Source organism: Barbus barbus, assembly GCF_936440315.1.
Source record: "Barbus barbus genome assembly, chromosome: 29".
Classification (NCBI taxonomy): domain Eukaryota; kingdom Metazoa; phylum Chordata; class Actinopteri; order Cypriniformes; family Cyprinidae; genus Barbus; species Barbus barbus.
In genome coordinates, this window is record NC_136757.1 from 15347522 (window position 1) to 15364487 (window position 16966).

A 16966-nucleotide genomic window follows, 5' to 3' on the forward strand; every position below is an offset into this window, starting at 1 on the left:
TTATCCTCATTCCTACTACTTGTTTCACTTCTGTTTTAGTTTATATAACCTATTCTTACTATGTGTTTCCAGATCAATACTATCACTCGCAAACCATGCATCACACACTGTAGACAGCGCCTATCAACCTGCGCACTTTGCCTATGTCTGCTAATACATTTCTTTTTCTATAGGTCTCTGGAATTGTCAGTCTGCTGTCAACAAAGCTGATTTCATTACTTCCATTACTAGTCAGACTAGATTCATTGCTCTCAACCTTTCCCGAGGATGGTACTCCCTTAGTCTTACTTGGAGACTTCAGCATCCACCTAGATGAAGCTCAGGCAGCAGACTTCCACACTCTGCTTGCCTCTTTTGATCTCAAGAGAGTGCTAACTATGGCTACTCACAAATCAGGCAACCAACTGGACCTTATTTACACACGACACTGCTCCACTGATCATGTGCTGGTTACTCCACTGCACACCTCGGATCACTTCCTTCTCACGCTTAACCTCAACATGATTCCTGACACATCACATACCCCTCCACGTGTCACTTTTCGACGTAACTTGTGTTCACTCTCACCCTCCCGGCTATCTATGATGGTTTCATCTTCGCTTCCTCCCCCAAAACAGTTATCCTCTCTTGATGCTAACAGTGCTACTGATACTTTCTGTTCCACTCTGACGTCTTGTTTAGATACTTTCTGCCCCTTATCTTCCAAGCCAGCCCGTACCACCCCTTCTGCCCCTTGGCTATCTGATGTTCTCCAAAAACATCGTTCTAAACTCAGGGCTGCGGAAAGGGTATGGCGCAAATCACAAAACAGTCCTACTGACCTTAATTCATATCGATCACTCCTCTCTGACTTCTCTGCTAATGTTTCCACTGCTAAAAAGACATACTAGCATGACAAAATTAACAATTCGCCTAACACTCGCATGCTCTTTAAAACATTTTCCTCCCTCCTTTGTCCTCCTCCTTCCCCTCCATCATAACAGCTGACGACTTTGCCACATTCTTCATTAATAAAATTACAAACCTCACTGCACAATTTTCCACACCACAATCTATCAAATACATCTTACCAGCAAACATACACTCGTTCACATCCTTCTCTCCACTCTCTCAGGCAGAAGTCTCTAAACTCATCCTTTCCAGTCATCCTACTACCTGTCCGCTTGAACCCATTCCATCTCATCTCCTTCAAGCCATTTCTCCTGCAGTTGTACCTGCACTCACTCACATCGTTAACACATCCCTTCACACTGGAATTTTTCCCTCAGCATTTAAACAGGCTTGTATAACTTAAACAGTCGCACTGGTGCAACTAAATATTTGTTCATAGTCGCACGCAGTAGTTTTCAGTCGCAAATGGGATCACGAGCGTAGGGACGCACTTAAGTTATTTAACAGTAATCAGTCATGACTTAATGGGGAAAAATAGAGCAGACACTGAACATGGTTGAAGCTTTCTAGAGCGCGTGCGCCGGCCGCCCGCATACAACTTCAAATGGAGTAAACATTGAAAGGCTGCGCGTTTGCGTACAAAAACGAAGTAACATTAGGCCTTTAACATCATGATGTCTATCAGCCATCAGGCATCGTCTATCGGCCAAACCCTATATGGCAAACGCACGGGGGGAGGGCTGAGCTCATTCGGAACTACGGAAGCTCAGAGGGTAACGTCGGCGGATGTTAAAAAGAAAACCGATTTTCATTCAAACAAATCGATGTAAACTACACATTCGAGTTAATCGATAAAATCAATTTATCGCCCAGCCCTGTCATTCAGAAACATGGCTTTTCATATCACTGCTATGCTGATGACACTCAACTCTACCATTACTCCTTCAAAAACAGCCAGAAACCTTGGAGTTGTGATTGATGATAAGCTGAATTTCTCAGACCACAATCCTAAAACTGCCCAGTCCTGCAGATTTGCATTATACAATATTAAGCAGATCAGGCCCTTTCTCTCAGAACATGCAACACAACACCTTGTTCAGGCTCTTGTTCTGTCCAGACTTGACTATTGCAATGCTCTCTTGGCAGGTCTTCCAGCCAATTCTCATGTTTTGTTCAATTATAGTGCCAACAAGAGGCACAATCCCACCAAATTGTTTATGTGTCCTTAGAGTTTGCCCATACATATGCGTGTCAAATTTGGTGAAAATATCTCATTTTGTTTCGGAGTTATAGACATATTTGTGTGCAAGTAGATGAAAAATGACTGACTCTCGACTTTGTTTGCATTTTTGTGCCCCTTACTATCAAAATTTTGGCAATTGGGCATTAGTGTAAAGCCGGGACGCTATGTTTCCGAACTTCCCACGGTGGTTTCGTGTCGATCGGAGTAACGGTTTCTAAGATATTGGCAAATGTTTTTTTAAGCGCTAAAATGCAACGTAGCACAAACCATAATGCTAAACCTGAAAAAAACTATTACAAATATAAAAACACTGAATGTTCATTTGATTTTGACATTTGCGCAATTCCATATATTTTTAAATATTTGTCAAAAATAGATTCATTTGAAAGAAAAATTGTTTAAAATAATGTTTAATTTGTTATATTGTCACTAATCACTGTTCTTGTGTTATTCTTAGTATTTTAGTGGGAAAAGAAAAGAAAATAGTACAACTTTAGAAGTAGTCTAAAACGGTTTCCCCCCCAAAAAAACAGCACACACAGGCCTATTATTTTAAAGAGTTCAGATTCCACTTATCAGCCACAGTGTCCTCGGGGGTCCTCAAGTGTGGGGGAAAAAATGTGAATTAAAATACTGTATCAATTTACTAATTAATTGTCTGGTAAAAAATTTGAAAGGCTTGGAAAAATTCCACATTCTCATGTCTAATAGGCAAAAATTAAATTTCCCATCATAGACACGATACAGATTCATAATGGAAGAATCCAGGAGAGCTGCACTACTGTTTGCTGAGCACAATTAACTGAACATTAAGTATACTGTGCTGATCTTCTGCCAATACATACTGCATTGAAATCACAGCAAATCAGTAAAGGTGATATGAAGGTGTTCCCTCTGACAAATTTACAAAACATGTACACACCCCATAACATTGTTGTGACAGTTGGAGATACACCCTTGACAGCATTACTTAGCTTGCCTGACCTGACATGTTTTAATAGGTTATGGCAAACTACAGCACACTTAATTATTTTAAGATAATGATCATAACAATCGTGACAATGCCAATGTAATAAACAACAGACCAACTCATAAAACTTCTATGCCTAGTCAAAAATGATGGCACGCAAGCTATAACAGCAAGGGTTTTTGAAGGAAACCGATACATTGCATTTGAAACAACAAACATTCAAAGGCATTATAGACTTCTCCAGCAAAAATAATGTTATACATAATTTAACTGGCTTAAATCTAAGGACAAACTACGCCAAGCAAGAATATCCATTAAGTGTGATAACCTATGAATCAAAGCAAAAAGGCCCATAACCTACAATCTGATGGGATCTGCCTCTCTAAACAGCATTTTTAGGCATCATAAGAGTGTACATCATATTTAGGAATCGTAGCACTGCTACAGAGCCCAAAAAAATATATTTAGGTATTTTGCTGTTTTGAGACACCGCAATTGCGCAATACAGACCTATTATGATATATATCCATCATTTCATCTGCAGTGATGGACACACGGCGTCAGGAAACACGGGATAAGCAATAAAACAGAGAGATACAGCTGCTGCAAGCGCTCTGCCCGCAGTACAGCTCCGCACACAAACATTACCTTGAGATGAAACCTGTGTTTACAACCCGCTGAGATTCCCTTCGCTGTCAGTTTGTGCGTGAAGCCGCAATGCTCGTGGCATCACATCCGGCGAGTTTCACTTCAAAGCGCTAGATTCTCATGATAAATCCACCTCAAGTGACGTGGAATGTGCTCGCGCTTTGCTTCCGCGTTTCCGCCTCTGCGCATGACGCGAGCACCTGCGTGAGCGTCATTTAAAGACGGCACACAGGTGCAGTGGTCCTGGGATAGTAAAAGAAACGAGTGTAATTATACAGTTATCAGTATCATTATTGAAATTCCATGTGGGCTATATGACAAAAAATACTTTCAAAGCTTTTCACATTATTGCTGAATTTTTGTAAAAGAAGCTTTTTATTATTATTATTATTATTATTATTATTATACTCTGATACCCTTTAATTTTACTTTTATTGTTTGCATAAAGTAGGCTGTAACATGCTGTGTATTGAGATTTTTTCATGTTTATTATGGAAAAAACATGTAGGCCTATTTTGGTGTTGTTTATGTTAATATGCATATAAACAGTTTGTTTCATTTTTATTTTATTTTTAAGGACACTGCAGAAACATTTTTCAGGTGCAAGTGAAGCGGTCATTATTTACTGATGTATTTGTGATGTTGATATGTAACATTAATGCAGAGTAAATGTCGATCAGTTGTTTAGAATAAAAATGGGCACTTTGAACAAATCTAGACTTTTAATTAAATTAGGCTACTTAATTTTATTTTTAATTATATACAAATCTAGACTTTTCATTAAATTAGGCTACTTAATTTTATTTTTAATTATATACAAATCTAGACTTTTCATTATATTACAGTCTCCAGTTTTCATTGTCAATTTACTTTATTGTCTGTACAGAGGTTCTGGACAGAAATTCATATTTGACATGGCATAAAACATACAATAAACAATATACATAGCCTACACTTACACATCTCTAAAACACATGAAACACGCATTACCCTAATAAAAAGCATGTGAAACAAGGCACAAAATGTGTATGCATATGCCTATACAATTAAGATTTTGGTTTAAAACAGTCACCGCCAATGGAATAAATGAAATATATATAAAAATATATGTTCTTTTTAGCCAGTGGCTTACGCAGCCTGCGACCCGAAGAGAAGGCCTCAAGCAGGAATAATAATAATAATAATTCATTACATTTATATAGCGCTTTTTCTGCTTTTTCTAAGCACTCAAAGCGCTCTACATTGTGAGGGGTGGTGTCTCCTCGTCCACCACCAGTGTGCAGCATCCACCTGGATGATGCGACGGCAGCCATAGTGCGCCAGAACGCCCACCACACACCAGCTTACTGGTGGAGAGGAGACAGAGTGATGAAGCCAATCAGTGTAAGGGGATGATTAGGAGGCCATGATGGTCAGAGACCAATGGGGAAATTTGGCCAGGATGCCGAGGTCACACCTCTACTCTTTTCGAAAGACACCCTGGGATTTTTAATGACCACAAAGAGTCAGGACCTCGGTTTAACGTCTCATCCGAAAGATGGTGCTTTTTACAGTACAGTGTCCCCGTCACTATACAGGGGCGTTAGGACCCACACAGACCGCAGGGTGAGCACCCCCTGCTGGCCTCACTAACACCTCTTCCAACAGCAACCTACTTTTCCCTGGAGGTCTCCCATCCAGGTACTGACCAGGCTCAACCCTGCTTAGCTTCAGTGGGCAACCGGTCTTGGGCTGCAGGGTGATATGGCTGTGGCTAATATGGAGGGGATGAGTCTGGTCAGAGTACACTGCAATTGCCTTTCTCTCCATAAATTGTGAAAACAGTTCTTGCATTGTACTCTGTCTCTGGCCAATGATTTTATTTGCTTCGTTAATTAGCCTACTCACGTTAGTTCACGTGATTTATTTCTGTAAGCAAGTAGTAAAATATGGGTCAGTCTTCATTTGTGGTGGCAAGTGGTGTCCCTCTACTTTACAACAGTTGAAATAAACTATCATAAAATGCAATAAATCATAAAATGTTTGCATGTTTGTATTCTGTAGGGTAAACACAGTTTGTGCACTGTTAATAGTTCATTTTGTTTTGTTTTAAAATACATATTTAATTGAGTTTTAGAGATTGCATTTGTAACAAAATATGGATGTTCCCACCATACCTTAGAGAGGTATAATGGAATGTAACTGCAACAATATAAAATTTTTAACAGAAATAAAGTGGTTATATTGTGAATACGGATTTTATTTAATGTGCAATTTTATTAAATTGTTTTAAAAAATACATATTTTGTTATATTTAAGAAAAAAGTTGCGCCCCCAAATTCATGTCTGTGGTCTTACAAAAATGGATGTCACCCCTTTAAGAAAAGGGGGAATTTTATTTGGACTACTTCCTGTGTGTAAAGGTTGATCTGAGGGGTGTATAGGGAGTACACTCTTTCTTATTAATTTTCTTAAAGTTAGCTAAATTTCTGACAATTTCATGTGTCGCACTTTATTAGTGTATGTGGTGTTATGTTGATAACTTGCAGCTCTGACATATTTTAATCATAATTTATTAATATTTCCAAAATGTCCCCTGATCTTGAAATCATCATGATGGCAGCATCCATTTTAGAAAAGTCTTGATTTGTCTGTGGTGTTACTGTCTTTTCTGAAAACACCACAGAGACTTGCAATATTAAGTCCGTGGTGTTACTTCAAAATGACACTGTGTCACCAGTGTTTGATTGAAATTATTTAAAAATCAAAAGCATTTGAATGGATATAGCATATTTAACTAATTTTTAAATGCATAGCAATATATTTTATTAGAAAAAAACAAACAAGTGCTTTTTTACTAATACTGCCTCTCATTTGCCACCCCAATTGAAGAATGACCCATATAACCTAATTAATTCATGCATTTTTAAATAAAATTAAAATGGTCCGCCAAATACCTACTGTAGGCCTAATATCTAACTCATTAGCTGATCGAGCCAGGAAATAATAAAGTGCATGAGTTAAATCACTGCTGTAAAATGTTACTTTTTACAACATATAGCAATTTCTATATAAATATATAGAAATATCTAATTTCTCCATAGCCTCCTGCAATTCTTTTGAATTCCACGTGGTGTCCCTGTTGCTACAAAATTATGCTTCTTACAGTGCATATATCTGAAAAAGTAAACAAGTGACGTTTGAGAAGCAGATAATGTTCATGGCATTTGAGACATCACTGGTTATATTAATTTATGAAAACGCCATTGAATGGAAATAAGATGCAATTAATCTGAATTCAATTGGTGTAAAAGCAGCTAGGCTAATCATTGTTTGTTCTTGTGCTCAGAAAAGTGATTTTTTTTTGCATGAATATGTTTGTCATAAACAGCGTAGGCAGTGTACAAAACTGAGACAGCTATTTAAATGCATACTCTAATAAATATAGAGTCCAACATACGAATAAATGTGTTATAAATATCTAGATTCAAGAAATACCATTAAAACTTAAAAAAAAAATTTTTTGAAGTTCATATTAAAGTGTCCTGAATGGCGTGTCTGTATAATGAGTATTTTTGAATGTAATCTAAAAAGTGTCTTCAAACTGCGTCAATACCTGTGTCACTCATAGCAGCACTAATAAACCCAATCTGAATCAACCCAGCTTGTTTGTGTCTGAGGGCTGATTCATTCAATTCCACACACACACACACACACACACACACAAAGTGGATTTTAACTAACTCTTCTCTTTTTGTATCCATTTTGTCATCATGTCAAAGAAATCCAATAATGTTCTTGTTATTTGTATATATTTAATGCATTTCTGACAAAATGATATGCCATTTAAAGGTCGGCATTGTTCAAGGAAATGAAATTGTTATCTATAGGCTACTACCCAGAAAAGGTTGGCTCTCAGAAACAATAAAAACAAACATGTCAAGTGCAAGATTGATGTACCAATGCATTTGGTCAGATATAGTGTATTTTACATTATCAGAAAAATATATACTATAACATTTATACTATACAATATATAAATATATACTATATACCAGCAGGGATTGTAGGTGGGGGGAGTGAATAACCAACACTCTCTCCACCCTCAATACCACGACTCAGGTGCCCTTGAGCAAGGCACCGAACCCCCAACTGCTCCCCGGGCGCCGCAGCATAAATGACTGCCCACTGCTCAGTTTGTGTGTTCACAGTGTGTGTGTGTGTGTGTGTGTGTGTGTTCACTGCTGTGTGTGTGCACTTTGGATGGGTTAAATGCAGAGCACAAATTCAGAGTATGGGTTACCATACTTGGCTGTATGTCAAAAAAATTCAAACGAATTTAGAGATTTTACTTAGATTTGCATAAACTGAAATATGTTTGTGACTAAAAACTAAATTATGAGGAACAGTTCACTCAAAAATGAACTTATGTAGGCTACTTGATGTCAAATTTATTTATAAACAACATGAGAAAAAACATCTAATGTAATGTTGTTGTTTTTTATCCGGTTTCACTGAATGGGAGCTGAAGCTTTCAAGCTTTCTAAAACATGCGAAAGCATGATAGAATTATCATAATAGTGCTCCGATATATGCTTTGCTTCAAGTCTCCAGAAGCAATACGGCAGGAACAGACTGAAACTTACCATTTGAATCTTTGAATCTACTTTTCTCATGAATACAAGATTTTAAGTTAATAACTTAAATTTCAAAATTGTTCTGTAACTTATAGTGAATACAACACACAGGACTATCAATTTTATGGTAGTTTTGTATCCTTTTTGAAGCTTTAAATTTTCAGTCCCCATTCATTGCAATTGCATGAAAAAGAGAAACTTTCTCCTCCTGGAGAAAAATTCAAAAGATGAAAGAAAGTATGGTTTTGAAGTGACATGTGGATATAGCCTAAATAATGACAGTATTTTCATTATTGGGTAACATTCTCTAGTATATTGCCCTGAAAGAGTTTTTTTTATTTTTTAGAATCAGCTTCATTCTACTTCTTCATAATCACCATCTTCTGTGGGAGACTTCATTTTCATGTTTTGGGTCTGAGGCTACATATTTCCATTATCATCCATTATCTGACCTTATTGAAAGGCTATTCTCTGAAACATTTTAATGCTAATAATTGCCTTTTCAAGATCTGTCTTTGAATGTATTTCTGTTGTTTCTTTGACTAATGCTTGCCGTTTCTTTCCATGAAAATGGTTTTATCTGTGTATTAGCTTTAAAATGTCATGGCTATGCAGACAACTTAAAGAGGCAGTTGCTATGAGACAGACGATAGTGGCACTGCAGCAGAGCTTTGTAAGTGTGCTATGACAGAGGCAAGAATAATGTGGCACTCATGAAAGTGAGCACTGATCTTACCCCTGATGGAGTTGGACAAAGCTACAAAGTAAGTATCTTTATTCCTCTCCCATATGCACTCTTTGATGGACTTGAAAAAAGTCTTTATAAAGTCTAGATAAAGTGGCAGCCAGTGTAGCCATAACTCTTTATGGCAACTATTCCACCTCCTCAGACACACAAGAAAAATAATATTTCACCTCTGAGGCTATCAAGTTTCCATCAGACAGTAATAAAAAGAAACATTGAATGAGAAAATGAAAGAAAAAAAAAGAAAGAAAAAAAATCAGTCCTCTGACAGATTTGTGATGTCAAGCAAAGCATCATTCTTTGGACACGTTGACACTTGCTCTCTATTTTTGAGTTTGTTTAAGACTTTGCGTACATTCATGAAAGTAATGTAAAAATGTAATTTGAGTCAGATAGTACGCAGAGTTGCTGTGAGTCACAGAAAAGGATCTGACGTTGCTTAAATGTGTGATGGCAAAGTTCTATTATTTATCATCATCAATTATTTATTCTTACTAAACCTGTATGACAGATGCAGGTAAGAACGGGAATGTAATATGAGTCATATGATTTATGTGCCAAAAACACGTACTGTAGCTTTGCATGACCATTTTGACCCTCTCTGTGCGTTTTCATTTTAATTCTTATGATTTGCATGCCACAAACTGCTAAAATCTGCATGAAATCATCAGAGACCTCATTAAAATAAACCTCATTGTGGTTTCACATATTCAGATATACCTGTTCAGTTTGACGTCAGTAAGAAATGAGATCATTCTCACAAAAGAGAAGGAAAATAGATTGTTTTTATATAACTCCTCTACCAGTTAGTCATATAACCCATTAATAATGATGCATAGTATCTAATTCTTCTTTCTGAATTCAGTTTGTGTAATATACGCATAGTATAATATAACATATACAGTGCCCTCCATAAGTATTGGAACAGTAAAGACAAAATTGCTCTGTTGCCTGTGGTCAAGAGTTTCAAGTTTCAAGTTTATTTGTATAGCGCTTTTTACGATACAAATCGTTGCAAAGCAGCTCTACAGGAAATTAAGTTTCCACAATATATTTATATATTGCAAAACCTTAATATATTTAACTTATGGCAAAATATGGTAATTCTGTATGTTGTCTGAGCATTGGCATCCTCTGAGCTCCTCTGAGAGGTTGGCATTATCTTTTCTCAGGTGTTCGGTCATCTCAGATCATTTAAGGGTTGGATCCAGACTGAAGCTTCTGTAATTCCTAGTTACCATGAGATGTTAATCCCGTGGCAGAAACAGAGAAACAAATAGAGACATAATTAGCGTAGCTGCTGTTCCATCTAAGCAAAAAATATTTGTTCAACCCAAGCTAAAGAATAATAATAATGTACATTTGATCAGATATAACTGCAGTACAAGATTATAAGATGCATTATGTGAATGCTTGGCTAAAGAGATGTCTTTAATCTAGATTTAAACAGAGAGAGTGTGTCTGAACCCCGAACGTTATCAGGAAGGCTATTCCAGAGTTTGGGAGCCAAATGTGAAAAAGCTCTACCTCCTTTAGTGGACTTTGCTATCCTAGGTACTTCCAAAAGTCCAGAGTTTTGCGACCTTAGGGAGCGGGTTGGATTGTAGCGTGGTAGAAGACAAGTTAGGTACGCAGGAGCTAAACCATTTAGGGCCTTATAGGCAAGTAATAATATTTTGTAAATGATACGGAACTTAATAGGTAGCCGGTGCAGAGACTGTAAAATTGGGGTAATATGATCATATTTTCTTGACCTGGTAAGAACTCTAGCCGCTGCATTTTGGACTATCTGTAGCTTGTTTATTGAAGATGCAGGACAACCAGCTAGCAGTGCATTACTGTAGTCCAGTCTAGAGGTCATGAATGCATGAACTAGATTTTCTGAATCAGAAACAGGTAGCATGTTTCGAAGCTTGGTAATGTTTCTAAGATGGAAGAATGCTGTTTTTGTAACATGGGAAATATGATTTTCAAAGGACAAGTTGCTGTCTAAAATAACACCCAGATTTTTTACTTTAGAGGATGTGACAGTGCATCCGTCTAGTTGTAAATTGTAATCCAAGACATTCTGTGTACTGTTTTTTGGTCCATTAAGTAATATCTCTGTCTTATCTGAATTTAATAGGAGGAAATTATTGGTCATCCAATCTTTTACATTTTTTACACAATCTATTAGCTTATATAGTTTAGAAGTTTCAACTGGTCTTGTTGAGATACATAGTTGAGTATCATCAGCATAACAATGAAAACTAATCCCGTATTTTCTAATAATACTAAGAGGCAACATGTATATTGAAAATAGCAGCGGACCTAGGACAGATCCTTGTGGTTATTATACTTTACTGGTGATAATTGAGATGACTCCCCATTTAAATGAACAAAGTGGTAGCGATCGGACAGGTAGGATCTAAACCATCTTAAAGCCTGCCCTTGAATACCAGTATAGTTTTGTAATCGATCTATGAGTATGTCATGGTCTATAGTGTTGAACGCAGCACTAAGATCAAGTAATGCTAGCAATGAGATGCAGCCTTGGTCTGAAACAAGAAGCAAGTCATTTGTAATTTTAACAAGTGCAGTTTCTGTGCTATGGTGAGGCCTGAAACCTGACTGAAATTCTTCATAGAGATCATTTTTTGCAAGAAGGAGCTCAATTGAGCAGACACAACTTTTCCTAAAATTTTAGACATAAACGGAGGATTTGAAATGGGTCTGTCATTTGCTAGTTCATTAGAATCTAGTTGTGGTTTCTTAATAAGAGGCTTAATAACCGCCAGCTTGAATTTATCCATCACTTAGATAAAGGTTCATCTTTGTCTCATCTGTCCATAAACACAGTTCCAAAACTCTCCTGGCTCACCTTTGTGCTTTTTTGCAAACTCTAGTCTTGCCTTTCTATTTTTGGTGCTGGCCAGATGTTTGCATCTTGCTGTGTAGCATCTGTAATTCTGTGTCGAAGTCTCCTGAGGACAGTAAATTGTCAGAGCATCACCCCAACTTTCTGGAAGTTGTTGGTGATTTTACAGACATGTCTTTTAGGGTTCATTTTCACAGCTTTTATGATTTGTCTGCCATCAACTACTGTTGTTTTCTCAGCCGATTAGATCGTTGTTGGTTGCTGGTGTCGCTGGTGGTTTCCAAACTCTTGATTTCTCCATGCCCTTTGGTTTTGCTATAGCTCTAATTGACTTCCTCTTTTCTTTTAGCAACCAAATTGCTTGCTTTTCTTTCAAAGTCAGCTCCCTCATCTTCATCCTTGTTTGTGTGTGTCATCATCGAATGTAAGATTCAGAATACAGAAGTAATGGATATAACTGATACGACACATTCCCTGCTTTTAATATCTGAAGAATTAATGCAACAGGACACAGCTGATCACTTAGAAAGACCTGTGAGGCAACTGCTCCAATACTTATGCTCACATCAGATAGAGAGATGAAACTCTAAACGTGCTGAACTTCTTAGCTGGTAAAACATCTATGTGTTGAATCAGCCAATAATAAAATGTGACATTCTGTAGTTTTGTCTCATATTCATCTTTTAATCATATTTGTAAATGTATTGACTCCACAGACAACAGAGCAATGTTGTCTTCACTGTTCCAATACTTTTGGAGGGCACTGGACCACAAAACCAGTCTTAAGTGTCAATTTTTTTAAATTTAGTTCTATACATCATCTGAAAGCTGAATAAATAAGCTTTCCATTGATGTATGGTTTGTTAGGATCAGACACAATATTTGGCCGAGATACAACTATCTGAAAATCTGGAATCTGAGGTTGCAAAAAAATCCAAATATTGAGAAAATTGCCTTTAAAGTTGTCCAAATGAAGTTCTTAGCAATGCATATTACTAATCGAAAATTAAGTTTTGATATATTTACGGTACGAAATTTACTAAATATCTTCACGGAACATAATCTTTACTTAATATCCTAATGATTTTTGGCATAAAAGAAAAATCAATCATTTTGACCCATACAATGTGTTTTTGGCTATTGCTACAAATATAACCCAGCAAGTTAAGACTGGTTTTGTGGACCAGGGTCACATATAATAACCACTGCAGCACCTTAAACATTTACAGTTCCTTCTTGCTGTGATGTAAGACCCTTTGATTTCCTGTCCATTAGTGTTATGTTTCCATCATCCAGTCCCTGCAGATCAGGCAGTATATCACTAACACGGTCCCTTAATGGATTGTGAACTGTAAGGTAAAAGCAGAAAGCTGTTTTCACTCTGTTAAACACTGAGGTATTTTTTCCTTTCATAGCGTCATAGGTCAGACGCATTTCACTGCACAATAAATAAACAAGGAATATATATGAATTAAAAACATTTAAAATAATTGTTGTTGAACAAAACATTCACAAATTTGAATATGTACACTAATTAAGTACAGTATTTACAATTCCGTAAACATGTATAACATACTGCCTAGTTTTAAGTGTATTATAGCTGATCTATCATCCCAGAGACTTCTTTATCTTGATTTCTATAAAGAGAACTTCATTGTGTCTTTCTTTTTGTTTAGTTTAAATTTTCTTAATAAGGAACTGAACCCTTTTGTCCTCCTGCTGCTGGAAGAAAGAAGCTGCTACTTTTCTCCGAAGGCGTCGAGCGTAGACCTCCAGCGGCAACAGGGTGTAGCTGAACAGACAGAGGAACACCAGCGCTGTCACTACACTTGGGTTCAGCTTACTGGATTGGGCCTCACATACATTTGGATCAGAGTGAACGAGGGCTGTGGAAGTTCTGTGGAAGTTGAACAATTCTACCTGACAGTCTGACCTAAAGATCTGACAAATGGCCACTTCTGTTCCAACCTAAGATGATTAGGAAGATAGAGGGGAAGAGAAGAGGGAATCGTTATTATTTTCACAATGGTGAACAGTAACTGGCCTATTTACTTTATCTGAGTGTTTTCATTTTTGGAAACTTATACACTCTTAAAAATAAAAGGTTCCAAAAGGGGGTTTTCACAGCGATATCTGTTTTGGTTCCCCATAGAACCTTGTAGTGAACAGCGCGAAGAACATTTTAATAATCTAAAGAACCTTTTTCCACTGTAAACAACTTTTTGTGGAATGAAAAGGTTCCATTGATGGTAAAGGTTCTTTGTGGAACCGTTGATGCCAATAAAGAACCTTTATTTTTAAGAGTGTACTTTAACTTAGTTCACCCAAAAATTACAATTCTGTCATCATTTACTCGTCAAGTTGTTCCAAATCTGTAAGAATTACTGTCTTCTGTTCAACACAAAAGATGATATTTTGAAGAATGTTCCAAACAGTTTACGGTAGCCACTGACTTCCATAGTATCTATGAAGTCTGTTTGACTTTGACTTCCAGTTTACTTTGACTATTATCTTTTACTTAATTACTGTACATTAGTATAAATTTAAAAACAATGTTTATTCTACATTTACATTTATGCATTTAGTAAATGCTTTTATCCAAAGCGAATTACAAATTAGGAACAATAGCAATTGGTCAAAGATTCATTTCTTGGAGTTACTTTTCATCAATATATTGGATATATTTAAGGAGAAAACATGGTGGAGTGGATTACCTTGAAGTTGCCATTGATGCTGATGTTGGTGGATGGCATGTTTGAAATCCAAGGCCCACCTGTTTTCACTACGTAATACAAGAAATGTTCCAGCACTATTAAAAAGATTGTCATTAGCAGATACAGAGTGATCACCATTGTTGGAGCCATTTGAAAAGCCATTTGAAAACTTTTTAGTTATTCTGAAACTGGTGGTTTACTCCATTTTTCACATCTTTTGCTTCAACCACAATCCCTTTTTCAGCTCCTTTCCTCCTGAGCCCATCTGTGATATACGTGTTGTCAAATCTTACAGACATCAGATAAGACCGCAGGTACATGACAGATTCTCTGAACAAATACAAAAAAAAACAGCAGCAAAAATAGCAGTATAGCAGTTTTAGGTCCTGTACTTGACTTTTAACTTCAGAGAAATCCTCCTGCACTCGCTGACTCAACACATGCAACCATCCCTTCACTTCTGAGACATTAATATGTGTGGTGTGATCAAAATCACGCAGCGTTTGGACTAAACTCCCTTCCACACTCTCCTCGGCTCTTCTGACGATATTGTCTTCAATGGTGTTGATGAGCTCTGAGCTGCTTAGGAGGCTTTGAGAGAGTTTTTCTGATGCACATTTCACAACATGTGTGAGAGTTGCAATGTTGGCGGCCATGTTGGGTAGGACATACAGGACTACGATCATCACAGATGCGGACAAGAGCAGTTTACGGCCCTGTCGGGTGAACAACGTCGGGAAGATTAGTGTGAAGGCACATCGGAATGGATGGATGAGAGATGACAGGATAAACACAGCTGTGGCATAGATACCAACTGCAATCAATGCTGTCTGGATGTCATATTTTAAAAGGTCTATGAGCCAGTGGAAAAGCAGTGAAGCAGTTACAGCAGCCAATGAGAGACAGAGAACAAATAGGGTGAGCAGGTGACTTGCACTCTGAGGAGTCGGAGAAGAGTAACACAACCAAAGCGCCTCCATACTGCTCCTCACTGAGGCTCTAACACACACAAACACATAAATAGAGAAGACATGATCAATTAGTATATAAAGAGAAATCAGATGAAAAGAAAGTTTATCTCTATAGGATAACTGAATGAGTCTTTATTGGCTTATGTCGCTTACAGCAGTTTTAATAGAAAATAAACCATTTTAGCCAATTAAATCACTTCTATAAACTAAAGGGAAATAATCATATAATTTACTCACCTGCATATCTTTCGAAACCAATTTAACTTCATTCCTTTAGTGCAACAGAAAGGAAGCATTTACTGTTAAAATTGCAGTCTGCTTTTTCCTTGCAACGAAATGACTGACATACAATATTTTCTATGAATAACATAGCCTACCATGTACAAGAACAATTATGATACATTAATGGTTTATGGTTATATTGGTTTTCTTTTTGGAGCATAACAGCCACTGGTCCCCATCTACTTTCACTGTATAACAGAATAGCTTTGACATTCTAGAAAACATCTTTTGTTTTCAACAGAAGAAAGTAAGTCAAACAGATTTCAAGACATGAGGATGTGTAAACAATTTTGTGGGGGAATATCCTTTTGAAGATGTTCATCTGAAATATCAGCTGACAAAAAAGACAAACAATTAGCAAGTTTCATTATGAAACATTTGATTACTAAACCCACTGAACTTTATTTCACAGCATGTGTTATTACATGGTATTGTAATGAATTGCTAAGTAACCGCAACAGCAAAATCAACAACAACAAACATAGTGCAATAATATTTCTCAGTATTTACATGAGAACACAATGTTACCGCTAAACTACTAGCCTATTCCCACTTTGCCCTCTTCTGTTTGCTTCTTTCTAAATTATGGTGCTAATCGATAAATGTCTCTATTTGGAGGCATACGTCTTTTATAATTGCAGAAATATTGACATACCTGAGGGACAAAACAGAGAGATGGCAGTTTCTTAAAGGCATAATTACTGTTTGTTAAATGGAGGCTTACATAAGATCATGGATTTACCTCAATATTAAAAAGGTTGGTCATCATCATAGCGGAACTGGCCAGCTTCATATTGAGCTGGGCACTGAATTCACACATACTTATATAGCCTACACTAAATCCTATGACTCTGAGCTGGATGCTGAAGACACATGCACACTGACTCAGTTGCTCAGATTCACATGAAACCCAAACACCGGTCACACTGCACATCCTCTAACATAGTCACTTACACAACACCACATGACATGGCAGAAAAAAACAAAACTGCTCTTTTCTTGATTCTTAAAAGGAAGATATACAAAAAA

The 16966-nt window shown here is 37.0% G+C and overlaps 1 protein-coding gene and 1 pseudogene across 2 annotated transcripts in view; both read right to left on the bottom strand.

Annotated features, from left to right (window-relative positions):
• ccser1 (coiled-coil serine-rich protein 1) overlaps window positions 1–3934 on the bottom strand; it is a 48755-nt gene extending 44821 nt beyond the window's left edge. Inside the window, exon 1 of the mRNA XM_079384372.1 lies at window positions 3753–3934. The gene's annotated coding sequence lies outside the window, so the exon portion shown is untranslated. The remainder of the gene's footprint in view (window positions 1–3752) is intronic.
• Window positions 3935–13578: 9644 nt separating this feature from the next.
• Window positions 13579–16881, bottom strand: LOC306849888 (osteoclast stimulatory transmembrane protein-like; annotated as a pseudogene). The gene is made up of 3 exons: window positions 16841–16881; window positions 14685–15683; window positions 13579–13938 (listed from the first exon to the last, which is right to left on the bottom strand). The product of its transcript is annotated as an osteoclast stimulatory transmembrane protein-like (transcript).
• Between the last annotated feature and the right edge of the window lie 85 nt (window positions 16882–16966).